Source organism: Chlorocebus sabaeus, chromosome 8, assembly GCF_047675955.1.
Source record: "Chlorocebus sabaeus isolate Y175 chromosome 8, mChlSab1.0.hap1, whole genome shotgun sequence".
Lineage (NCBI taxonomy): Eukaryota > Metazoa > Chordata > Mammalia > Primates > Cercopithecidae > Chlorocebus > Chlorocebus sabaeus.
In genome coordinates this window covers 6,646,038-6,657,672 of record NC_132911.1, presented here as the reverse complement: position 1 = coordinate 6,657,672, position 11,635 = coordinate 6,646,038, and the positions used below count along the sequence as shown (strand labels likewise).

Genomic DNA, 11,635 nt, shown 5'->3' with positions numbered 1-11,635 from the left:
CCCCTTATAAGGGAAATCTTATTCCAGCTATGTCAAGGGACCCATTGGGGGCCCCAGGCCATGTGTGATGCAGTTCTCAGAGTTTATGGGTACATACGAATTTATACCCTGGCCAAACAAGTTACAGATAGTTGCTTAGTATGTAAGAAAACTAACAAACTATGATAAGATTACCCCCTGGGGGAAGGAATCTAGGCTTAAGGCCATTCCAAAGTATCCAAGTTGACAACACAGAAATGCTTCCAATAGGTCAGCTAAAATACTTACTAGTGATAATAGATAACCTCACTCACTGGGTTGAAGCTAACCCTTTTCAAATGCAGTAGCCAATAATGTAGTCAAGGCCCTAATTGAAAATAGAGTACCCAGGTTTGGACTAATAGAAAATATTGACTCTGACAATGGAACTCATTTCACTGCACACATCATTCAAAAGTTATCCCAAACATTAGACATTAGATGGGAATACCATACTCCCTGGCACCCACCTTAATCAGGGAAAGTAGAAAGAATGAATCAGACTGTTAAGAACCACTTAACCAAATTAGTTCTAGAGACTCGGTTACCATGGACAAAATGCCTTCCTAGTGCCCTGTTGAGAATCCGAACTGTCCCATGGAAAGACATTGGTCTTTCCCCTTATGAGATGCTCTATGGGTTGCTTTACTTACACTCTACTGCTGACATTCCTGCCTTCGAAACAAAAGATCAGTTTCTTAAAAATTATACACTTGGTCTATCTTCTACTTTCTCTTCTCTGAAAACTAGAGGCCTCTTAGCACAGGAGTTGCCAGTGCATCACCATCAACCTGGGGATCACGTCCTCATCAAAAGCTGGAAAGAGGAAAAGCTCGAACCAGCCTGGGAAGGATCTTACTTAGTGCTCCTAACTACTGAAACTGCAGTCTGGACAACAGAGAGAGGATGGACCCATCACACTCAAGTCAAGAAAGCGCTGGTCCCTCCAGAGTCATGGGCCGTAGTCTCAGGAGAAAACCCTATCAAACTAAAGCTAAGGAAAGTTTAACCCTCCTTCATTTATTTTATTACTCGTTCTTCTTTCCTTGCTCTACTGCTGACCACCTCATTCGTCATGTAACCAGGTCACCTTTTCCTCAATCACATTTGATGCCTGTCTCGCCATACCTTGCAGGGATGTCCAAAACCAAAGGCAACTGGCCTCCTTAGAAAAACATCTCTGTCCTTCCAAAGTCATTTCTGACATCTGTAACCCTTGCTTAATGGAAACCGAGTCCCCCACATTTCTCACATTTTGGAAACTAAACAAGGACAAGTTTCCAGGACGGCACTGTCCCTCCTGGGACAATGTCCTTTGGATCACTGAGGAACAAGGGCAGACTTCCTCATAGGGCTGCACCTCTCTGAAACCATAACTCTGTTTCACCAAAGAAAGTGTTCCCTCTAATTATCAACAGTACCAATGCAATCCGGTGCGGCTCTCTATTCTTACCTCTACCGATCCTGACTCCACTTTAGGTTGCTTCTATCGCAGAGGAGCTAACTTGGCTGGCACATACCTCATAGGGTCTTCCGAAATGTGTTTTATTAATCCCTCACCCTCTTCATCCCCTTCCCCCTCTTGTCTGTTTGGACCTTCTTCTGATCAAACTGTCATCCCTCCCACACCCAATGATAGGACCAAAGTAGACACTGTAGAAGTAAATGATTTAAAACAAAGTTTAGCAATAGAAACAGGATATCAAGATGCAAATGCCTGGTTGGCATGGATTAAATATTCCATCTGCACATTTGAAAAAAAAAGAGCAATTGTTACGCTTGTGTGCATGGCAGGCCAGAGGCCCAGATTGTCCCCTTTCCACTAGGATGGTCCTCCAGTTGACCATGCATGGGCTGTATGGTAACTCTTTTCCAGGATTCCACAGCCTGTGGTAACAGGTCATGCCAAGCTCTCTGTCTGCTATATCCCAAAATTCAACACCCTGCAGGTCAGCCCCTGAGGGCCGTCCCGTCTCTGTCTCCTGACACTAAGTTCACTTCATGTCTCTCATGACAAGGAGGAAATTGTAGCATTCCTTGGAGATCTGAAGGGATGCAGTCAACTTAAGGCTTTTCAAGAGCTTACCAGTCAGCCCTTGTTCATCCTGAGCAGATGTGTGGTGGTATTGTGGTGGACCTTTACTGGACACTCTGCCAAGTAACTGGAGTGGCTTTTGTGCTCTAGTCCAATTGGCTATCCCTTCCACCCTTGCATTTCATCAACCAGAGGAAGGAAAAATACAACATCATAAAGCAAGAGAAGCCCCTTATGGGTCTTTCGATGCACATGTCTATTTAGATGCAATTGTAGTCCCACAAAGAAGACCAGATAAATTTAAATCTGGAGATCAAAAAGCTGCAGGATATGGGTAGATATTTTGGTGAGTGACAGCTAATAAAAATGTAAATTGGATAAATTACAACTATTATAACCAACAGCAGTTTATTAACTACACAAGAGATGCTGTTAAAGGAATAGCTGAGCAATTAGGGGCTACTAGCCAGATGGCTTGGAAAGATAGAATAGCCTTAGACATGATATTAGTGGAAAGAGGAAGAGTTTCGGTCATGATTAAAACTCAACGTTGTACCTTCATCTCAAACAATACCACCCCGATAGAAGTAATAACAAAGGCATTGCAAGGTCTAACTGCTCTGTCCAATGAGGTAGCCAAAAACTCAGGGGTAAATGATCCCTTTACAAGGTGGCTAGAAAAATGGTTGGGTAAATGGAAAGGAATCATAGCCTCAAGTCTTCCTTCTCTTGCAGCTGTAATAGGTATACTTATTCTTGTCGGGTGTTGTGTCATACCACGCATCTGAGGGCTGGTGTACAGACTCATAGAGGCAGCACTTATGAAAATCTACCTTCATTCTCCTCCAGCTTATTCAGAGAAGCTTTTTCTTTTAGGGAATCAAGCAGAACAACTAAGCCAAGACATGGTAAGGAAGTTTGAAGAGAAAGAACTATAAAAATTCAAGTTGGAGGATTGTTAAATATAGTGAACCCCAAGTTTCTCTTCAAAGAATCAGTACGTCAGCATGTTCCACTCTCTTATTCTTTGATTCTCCATTTTAAACTTTAACTTCCTGGTTCTCTTTACACCCTTTGCTTCTAGTTTCACTAAACAACTTTTCCACCAGTCCTAATCAGTAGTTCACATCTGTTCCCTGGTCACCTGCTCCATCCTGACTCATCCCGGTCACCTGCTTTGACCTGAGTCACCCCTGGTCACCTGCTCTGACCTAAGTCACCTTCGGTTACCTGTCCCTAACCTTCCTTCCTGCCAAACTACTCACCCCACCACTCCGGCTCATACCCTTGCTCTTTTTAAAATAGCCAGTCAGAATTAGCTTAGACTGTGCAGTCCAACCCTTGCCAACAGGGGAATGACACAGCAGTAGGGGCTACCTGTGTCAGGAATAAGGCTCCTTCCCCTCCCCCGTCCAGGTGTGCTCTCTCCATTACTCCATTCGTGACTCACACCCTCCTACAGAAGTAAAAATTGCCTTGCTGAGAAAATTAAATTTATGTTCAAGTGCTATTTCTTTGTGGCACTGAGGAACAAGCATTTCTAACAATGGGCAGTCAGAAGATAAAAATAGCTCTATAGATAGTCACATCATAGAAAGACCATAGTAAACTGTTACTGGTAGAATCTAGGTCAAGGGTGAATTCTCCCATGCACATAAGAAAAATAACACAAAGTTTATGATTTTGCTTCCAAATATCATAAAAGAGGACTTATTATCGAGGACAGCATAACCTTGATATCAGAAATTCATAAGGATGAAAAAAAACCCTGAAGTCCAAACTGTCCTAGAATATAGGTGCAAATTCTTCATATAAAATATTAACAAATCAAAATCATTAATATAGAGTAGAATATTGTATCACAAGTACAAATATCCCAATCCAAAAAAAACCCAAGAGTTAAACAGGTAATAAAATATATAAATAAAATTATATATTTTAAAAAATTAATATGTAGCTTTGCTGAAATTTTAGGAAAATAGAAACTCATAAATAAGTATCAAGCTTGTAATTGGTGTAAATATTTGGAGAGTAATGGGGAAATATTTACCAATAAAGGTCTCAAAATGTGCATGTAATTTATCTTACATATCTAGTGCTTTTAATTTTTCATGAGGAAAATTATGTAACTTTTACACATAAAATAGAACTTCTTAAGCTCCAATCTCTCCAATCTCTTCATTGATTAAGGGACTATCAAACACCATGAAACCATTTTATGGCTTTCAGTTTTAACTCACAATAAAAGGAATGATTATATACTGTCTCCCAGTGATTTGTAGAATTAAGTTGATTTTCTTGCATTAATAAACTAGAAAAACATGAACTTGAAGAATTGACTTTTGGATTGGAAAAAAAAAAAACCCACAAAATTTTAAATGTAATAGTAATGGTAAAATCCTAATGAGGAAAGAGAGAGACCCTCTCATATTGTTTTATATTGTTTTTATACTCAGTACCTGTTTTAAGAAAAAAACAAGGAAGTAAAACCAAAGACAGGCAGCATGGTGCCAGGCCCAAAACCAGGCTTGGGCCTGCCTGGCCTAAACCCAGCAGTTAAAAATCAACTCATAACTTAGAAACTCATGTTATTCATAGATTCCAGACATTGTACAGAAGAACGCTGTGAAACTCCCCGCCCTGTTGTTTCTCTCTGACCACCGGTGCATGCAGACCCTGTCACGTACCCCCTGCTTGCTCAAATCAATCATGACGCTTTCATGTGAAATCTTTAGTGTTGTGAGCCCTTAAAAGGGACAGACATTGTGCACTCGGGGAGCTCGGATTTTAAGGCAGTAGCTTGCCGATGCTCCCAGCCGAATAAAGCCCTTCCTTCTACAACTCAGGGTCTGAGAGGTTTTGTCTGCCGCTCGTCCTGCTACATTTCTATTAATCCTTAATACTTCTAATTACTAAACTAGGAAGGAATATAATTAAAAACAAAATCTTCCACCCCAAAAATACTCACTGCAAAAAGAAAAAAAAATTGTCTTATTAAATAAATATTAAACCAGAATTTGATTTGCATCATAGGTAGTTCAAAAAGAGAGTGTAAAGACAGGAAGAAATATCAACCTTTTGTACAGCTAAACAAAACTCGTTATATTACATACATATTCTCATGATAAATGCTGGATTTAACAGCACATTTTGTCACACAAAGTTCATCCTAGATTCCCCAGGTAACTGGAGTAGTCACCTTTCTGTGGAAGCTAAAATTGGCTTTATCAAAAGAAAAAATAAACTTCCTGTATTTTTAAAACAGAAGGTAGCTTTGTAACTTGGATTCAGGTGCCCATAGAAGTTAGTCTCCTACAGAAACTGGGAAACAGGGACTGTGTCTTTCTTGATAATTATTCTTAAAGAAAAAGCATTCAGGTCCTTGACAAGGCATTCCTGGGGTGTAAAACAGGAAAGAGGCTGTTCTACAAATTTACAATTCAAATGGGCAGAGAAAGAACTTGCAGTTACAGCTTTTTGAAGAAAATATTCTAAGAGGCAGTGGAGAAGTATTTCACTGTTTGTACTGGGGAATTTAATTTTTTTAATTTGTATTTATTCTTACACTAGCTGGTTATTAGCACTAAGGAAGGTCTGAAAAATATTGGTTTGTAATAGCAATCTTTCCCAATTAATTTATCTCTGCAAGTTATCTCTTGATGTGAGTACTAACTTTATATCATCTTAACTCAAATTGAAAATAAAACAGAAGTTTAATACATCATTTAATATCTATGATCTCGTGTGGATGATTACCAACTTCTCTAAGGTATTTCTAATTTTAAAAGCTCCAATTGCTATTTCCTATCTAGCTATCTTCATTTCCAGAAGAGCAAAGACTAACTTTAGAAACATTGATTTCCAAAATATTGAGAATCATATGTGCAGTAGGGAAACCTTTAATTGACTCAAAAACAGGAAACAAAAAAAGTCAGGAATCAAGTTAACTTGGAAGTTAATGATGCCATATAAGCAAAATGAAAGTGAGCTTCCCTGGACACAAGATCACACCTTAAACATCCCGTGGATAAAGTTTCCTTTCTGCAGGGCAGTGCTCAGCAGCACGGAGTCCAGAGCAGACTCAAGTTCTTAAACATCTCAACTTCTGCTTTAATTATTATCATAAAGACTTAAGTATGTTCAGACGTCAGGAAATAAAAATAAATTTGTTAAAATATTCTCCATAGTATATAATGGGTACTATTTATTATTTCATAACCATAAACTTCCTAGACATTTTGTTTTAGGTTCACAAAAAACTTGCTAAGTGGGTATTAATACACTCATTTTAAGATGACAGTGTGAAAGTGTCCAATTAGGCAACAATCATTGAAAATGTGTGGAGAAAACACATGGGTGCATGTTTTTGTTTTTTTTTTTGTTTTGTTTTGTTTTGTTTTGTTTTTGCAGCATTATTTCCAAAAGCAGAAGATTGAAAATCAAGATCTGCATACACAGAGGACACCCATCCAAGGAGGTATTATGCTCCTCTGGAGAAGAATGAGGAAGGTTTCCACACTTCAATGAAATCATCTTCAAAATTACTCAGTGAAAAAAGAATCCAGATGAGTGTTATAATTTTTGTAAACAAGGGAAAATTACATATATATATTAAGTATATGTGTAATTATATACCATATAATATGAATTATATATGTAAACTTGTTACTGCATGCATAAGACATCTGATTGTTAGTAGCCTTCAGGAAAGGAATTTTGTGGATGGGAACTAATACTGGAAGGAAGACTTTTAGTCTTAGAGTCTTGAACCATGTGAAAGTATTAATTCAAAAAAGTAAATAAAATTTAAAACAAAAATCTAATTTACATGTTTTTCGCACATAAGCCTTTGTTCTTTACATGTCATCTAGTGCCTTAAACATTTCAGAAATAAACGCAGAAGGGATTATTGTGGACGATCAGTCAGAGTGGCAGAAGAAATTATAGGAATAGAAAGGAGCAAACCTTCCTGGAAGGCCAGGGGTGGGGGTTTGCATAGCGTCAGATAGTTTGGCTGAAGGCAACCAGAGTCTCTTTTCAGAAGCCAAAGAGCTTAGGGTGCAGATACAAAAGATTGTAGAGTAGTTTATCTAAATAGCTTGTTTAACTCATGTGGTCCTAAAATCAACCTTTGATCATTTGTGGGCAGGATGGCTCTCTCTGTGGCAGGGCAACCAGGTTAATTATCCACAGGTGTGTTGACTCAAAGCCTTTGTTAATTAAATCTGTACTAAATAAATGTGACCATTGCCAGCTTGGAGGGACAGCAAACTCTCTTTGGCCCCTAGTGCCAGCAGCCCCCTGGCCCACTCTTTCACTCAGTATTGGTGTCTGAGTACGTGTGTCATCCATCGTGCAACTGGGGTCTGCAGGACAGACCCCCGCACATTATAAATAATAATGTATCTAAATGAATACATTCTTTCAAGTTTCCAACCATCCCCATCAGTCTAAAGCAGTGCATACAAAACATTATCATGGAGCCAGGCATGGTGGCTCACACTTTTAATCCCAGCACTTTGGGAGGCCGAGGTGGGTGGATCGACTGAGGCCAGGAGTTTGAAACCAGCCTGGCCGACATGACGAAACCCTATCTCTACTAAAAATACAAAATTAGCTGGGCGTGGTGGTGCATGCATGCAATCCTAGCTACTTGGGAGGCCAAGGCAAGAGAATCACTTGTACTTGGGAAGTGGAGGTTGAAGTGAGCCGAGAGCATGCCATTGCACTCTAGCCTGGGCAACAAGAGTGAAACCATGTCTCAAAAAAAAAAAAAAAAAAAAAAAAAAAAAAGAAAAAGAAAGAAAGAAAAGAAAAGAAAAAAAGATCATGGATTTCATTCTAGGAATACCAAAAATGTGTGTTATCTTTCAGGCATGTTATTGAAGTGACCAACACAAGCATCAATCTTTGACTAGCAAATGCATAATTAACTTTAATTCATCAGGGAAAGGTGCCATCTCCTAAATAGCACAATTCGTTCCTCAAAAAGAAACCATGCATTTTTCTCTCTGTGTTCAATCTATTAGCCTCGATGTTATCTAATGGCAATTCGGAAACATGTTAGGAAGATGCTATTATTTAAACTCATCGTTCCCAAAAGGTATATATTTTTTGTTGTTATTCATACCTAAAAAGAAAAAAAGAAACTAAATAAAATCAAAGTAAAATTTTCTTAGCAGAGCGGTTAATTGCATTTTTCTTTCCCTGGAGTCAATATGGATGATGGCTAACCTGGCTGCTAACAAAAATTTTATATCAGAGAAACACCTGGCATTTGAAGTTGACGTATAGGTATTCATGACATTGCATATGCAGTGGAAACAATCAGCTCATGATTCTGCAGGAGAAGCAGGTGACAGGTGAGCACCCTCCAACCCATCATCCAGGGATGCCGCCAGATGGATTCTACAGGTGGAACAATTAATTACAGACATAATTTAGGAATACTTTAAAACACATTATAAGAAACAAGAGTTTTTATCTACATCAGATTCACCTAACATGTAATGATCACAATTTATGTCTAGCTTTTTACAGTTAAAGAAGAAAAATAAAGGGAAAATTTTTTTCTTTTTTTTTTTTTTAGTTTATGTAAAAATTTATTTGACCAAAATGTGGAAAAAGTGATACTATTACATATGATACAGTTGCAAGAATCTAAACAAAAGTGTGGATTTGATTCCATTGCACAATTTGCTAGTGTATTTCCTGGGTAGTGTGGTGCTGAATAAATAGGAGTGGGGTGGTGGGGTGCGTAAGGGATTCAGATAAGCCAGTCGCGGGGTGATTTTTAGTCGGAACTGTAAACTTTAGTTGGCCCCCACACGCTGCTGGGGAATGTGGAATGTTCCAGCTCTGAGATGTTAACTGAGAAAAGAGAAGTCAAACAAAGCCGACACGTGCAGCCCTGTCTACAGAATCCTTCATTATCCAGTTTAATCAGGAGTTTCTTGGTGTTTTATTAATTTGGTCCCAAAGAAGGAATTCAAGTCCTAGATAAATCTTCAATTTGCTATTCCCCAACGTATGGAAATGAAGTTGGGCCCATTTTTAATCTCTGCTGCCAGAGAGGCCCTTTCTGCTAATAGATAGAAACGCTTTTGCTCAACTTATGAATGACTCGTCGTCTTTCGGATATGGTTGACCTGAATTGGACTGAACTCCACCATATTCCGGCTGAGTGGGTCATTACTGGAATGAGACATTTGCTCTTCAGAGAACTTTATTTTAATTTAATTTTTTTTTTTTTTTTTTGAGATGGAGTCTCACTCTGTTGACCAGACTGGAGTGCAGTGGTGCAATCTCGGCTCACTGCAACCTCCACTTCCTGAGTTCAAGTGATCCTCCTGCCTCAGCCTCCCGAGTAGATGAGACTACAGGCAGGCGTCACCATAATTTTTGTATTTTTAGTAGAGACAGGGTTTCACCATGTTGGCTGTGCTGGTCTCGAACTCCTGACCTCAAGTGATCTGGCCTCCGAAAGTGTTGGAATTACAGGCGAAAGCCACCGCACCCGGCCAGAGAACAACTTTAGAATGAAGGAAATATGCAAAAGAACATCACATCAAGGATCTATTAATTACCAGCTATTAATTACTATATGTGGGTAATTATGACTATTACCCAAGCATTCTACGTTGACTGCTTGAGAGGATGTTTTTTCCGCATGGTGGAGTGCGGAGAAGGGCCAGGATTCTTAGGTTAATCTATCTGCGGGTTATGACTTCCCACAATAGCCACCCCCGGCCCCCACCAGCCCTTTTACTGGCTTCGGATGGAAAATCCCTACCCATGAGATGGTCCCTATAGTTTGACCAACAGTTGACCCAAAAGGTTATGGTCTTCAGTGTTTTAATTATATCCACGACTAGATATTGGGGTATGTGTTCTTCAAAGTGTGGAGCTGCCTACACTCCCAGGAACCAAATGGCCTCTGTCTTAAGAAAGTATGCTTACTAGGAAATACCCTGCCTACCTTAGGAATAAATGCAACTCAAGGAAGAAATAAGAGAGCTGAAAAAGCTGGTGCCATTTGGGAAAAAAAAGGGAAGGAATGAGATTTAACTGATGCTCAAAGTTTCTCCGATACAAAATATTTGGTCACGTATTCATAATCTGCTTGACATTTCCAGCAAAGCGAAGATGGCAGTAACTAAAGGAACTTCATACAAGAGAAAAGAAAGATCCATGGAGCTCCGGAGTTTCTGTTGGAACAAGACTCTTCTGTTTTGCTTATATCCAGTTAAGTTCGTTTAGTGTCTGATCCAGTGTCTGATGCAAGCCCACGTTCTCTTCTTGGGCCTGGGCAAGTTTCTCTTCCAGGTCAATTGTCTTTTCCAGTTGTGCAACCGTTCTCTCTGCAGATTCAGCACGGGTCTCAGCCTCTTTCAGTTTGTCAGACAGAAGTTTAATTTCTTCTTTATATTTGTCCTCCTTTTCAGAATACTCTTCAGACGCAGCCTCCAGGGATTTCAGATTGTTAGTAACATTCTGGAGTGCTTCCTCCCGGTCACCACATTTTAGTTCAGACACGTCCGCACGCTCCTCTGCCCTCCCAGCTCACCCTCCAGGATGACCAGCTTACGAGCTACCTCCTCGTGTTTGCGGTCAGCCTCTTCCGCAGTGTGCTTGGCCTCTTTGAGCTGCATCTTCTGAATTTCCACCTTCTCCTCATCCTTCAAGGCCCGGTTTTCTGTCACCTTCATTCCTCTCACTCTCCTCTGCAGCCTTTTCTGCCTCCTCCAGCTTCTGCAGGGCCATGGCAGTCGTTCCTGAGCCCTGTCCAACTCCTCCTCAACGAGCTGCATGCATCGGTTGAGAGCGGCCCCATCACCTTCAGCTTTCTCGCCTTCCAGCTCCCGCTGCAGGCCCCGCGCTCGTCTCCCGCGTCTCCCGCCTCGTCCTGCTGCTGCTGCGGGGCCTGGATCTCGCGCTTCTCGGCTGGACTCGGCTCCGGCCATAAAGGGAAATTTCTTATCCTTCTGAGTGGTATGCTTTCAACACCCCTTTTCCATTTGTGTGTGTACGTGGTTTAGAAAGAAATGATTTGTGATGATCTGTGATGCTTTTCATACACTAATGTAATATATAAAAGGAAACAAAATGCGTGATATAAGGGAAAATGTCAGAAGTTTTAGATGCAGGGTAGATATATTTAAGGTTTTTGCCATTTGCTAGTTAATTATCTTTTGGAAAAGTAGAATGCTATGATATTTTAAAGATTTTACAACTAAATCTTTAAAATTTTCATTTTAAATCAGAAGCCAACATGGGTTCCCACCAAAGGATCCATGGTGTGCTTTGACTCAGACATGTATACTACTAAAAAATTTAAAAAAATAAAGATTTCTAAACTCAGCTGCCCGTCTCTCTAAGGAGAAATCTAAAGCCCAAGTTGGTTGACCTCAAATGATTTTCTGGATCCTAGATGGTTTTCTTTACATATCATGTCAAAATATCAAAGATTGAAGAGTAGTTTTCAAATACTACCCCAGAAACGATAAAGGGAAGTGATGGGTTCCTGAGCAAAGATGGAGCACAGATGCCCTTCTGGCCCTGACAAGGAGAGGAGCAGAGGGG

At 40.0% G+C, this 11,635-nt stretch overlaps 1 pseudogene; it reads right to left on the bottom strand.

Moving 5' to 3' along the window:
- Positions 1-9,313: 9,313 nt before the first annotated feature.
- Positions 9,314-10,882, bottom strand: LOC103215712 (tropomyosin alpha-4 chain pseudogene; annotated as a pseudogene).
- Between the last annotated feature and the right edge of the window lie 753 nt (positions 10,883-11,635).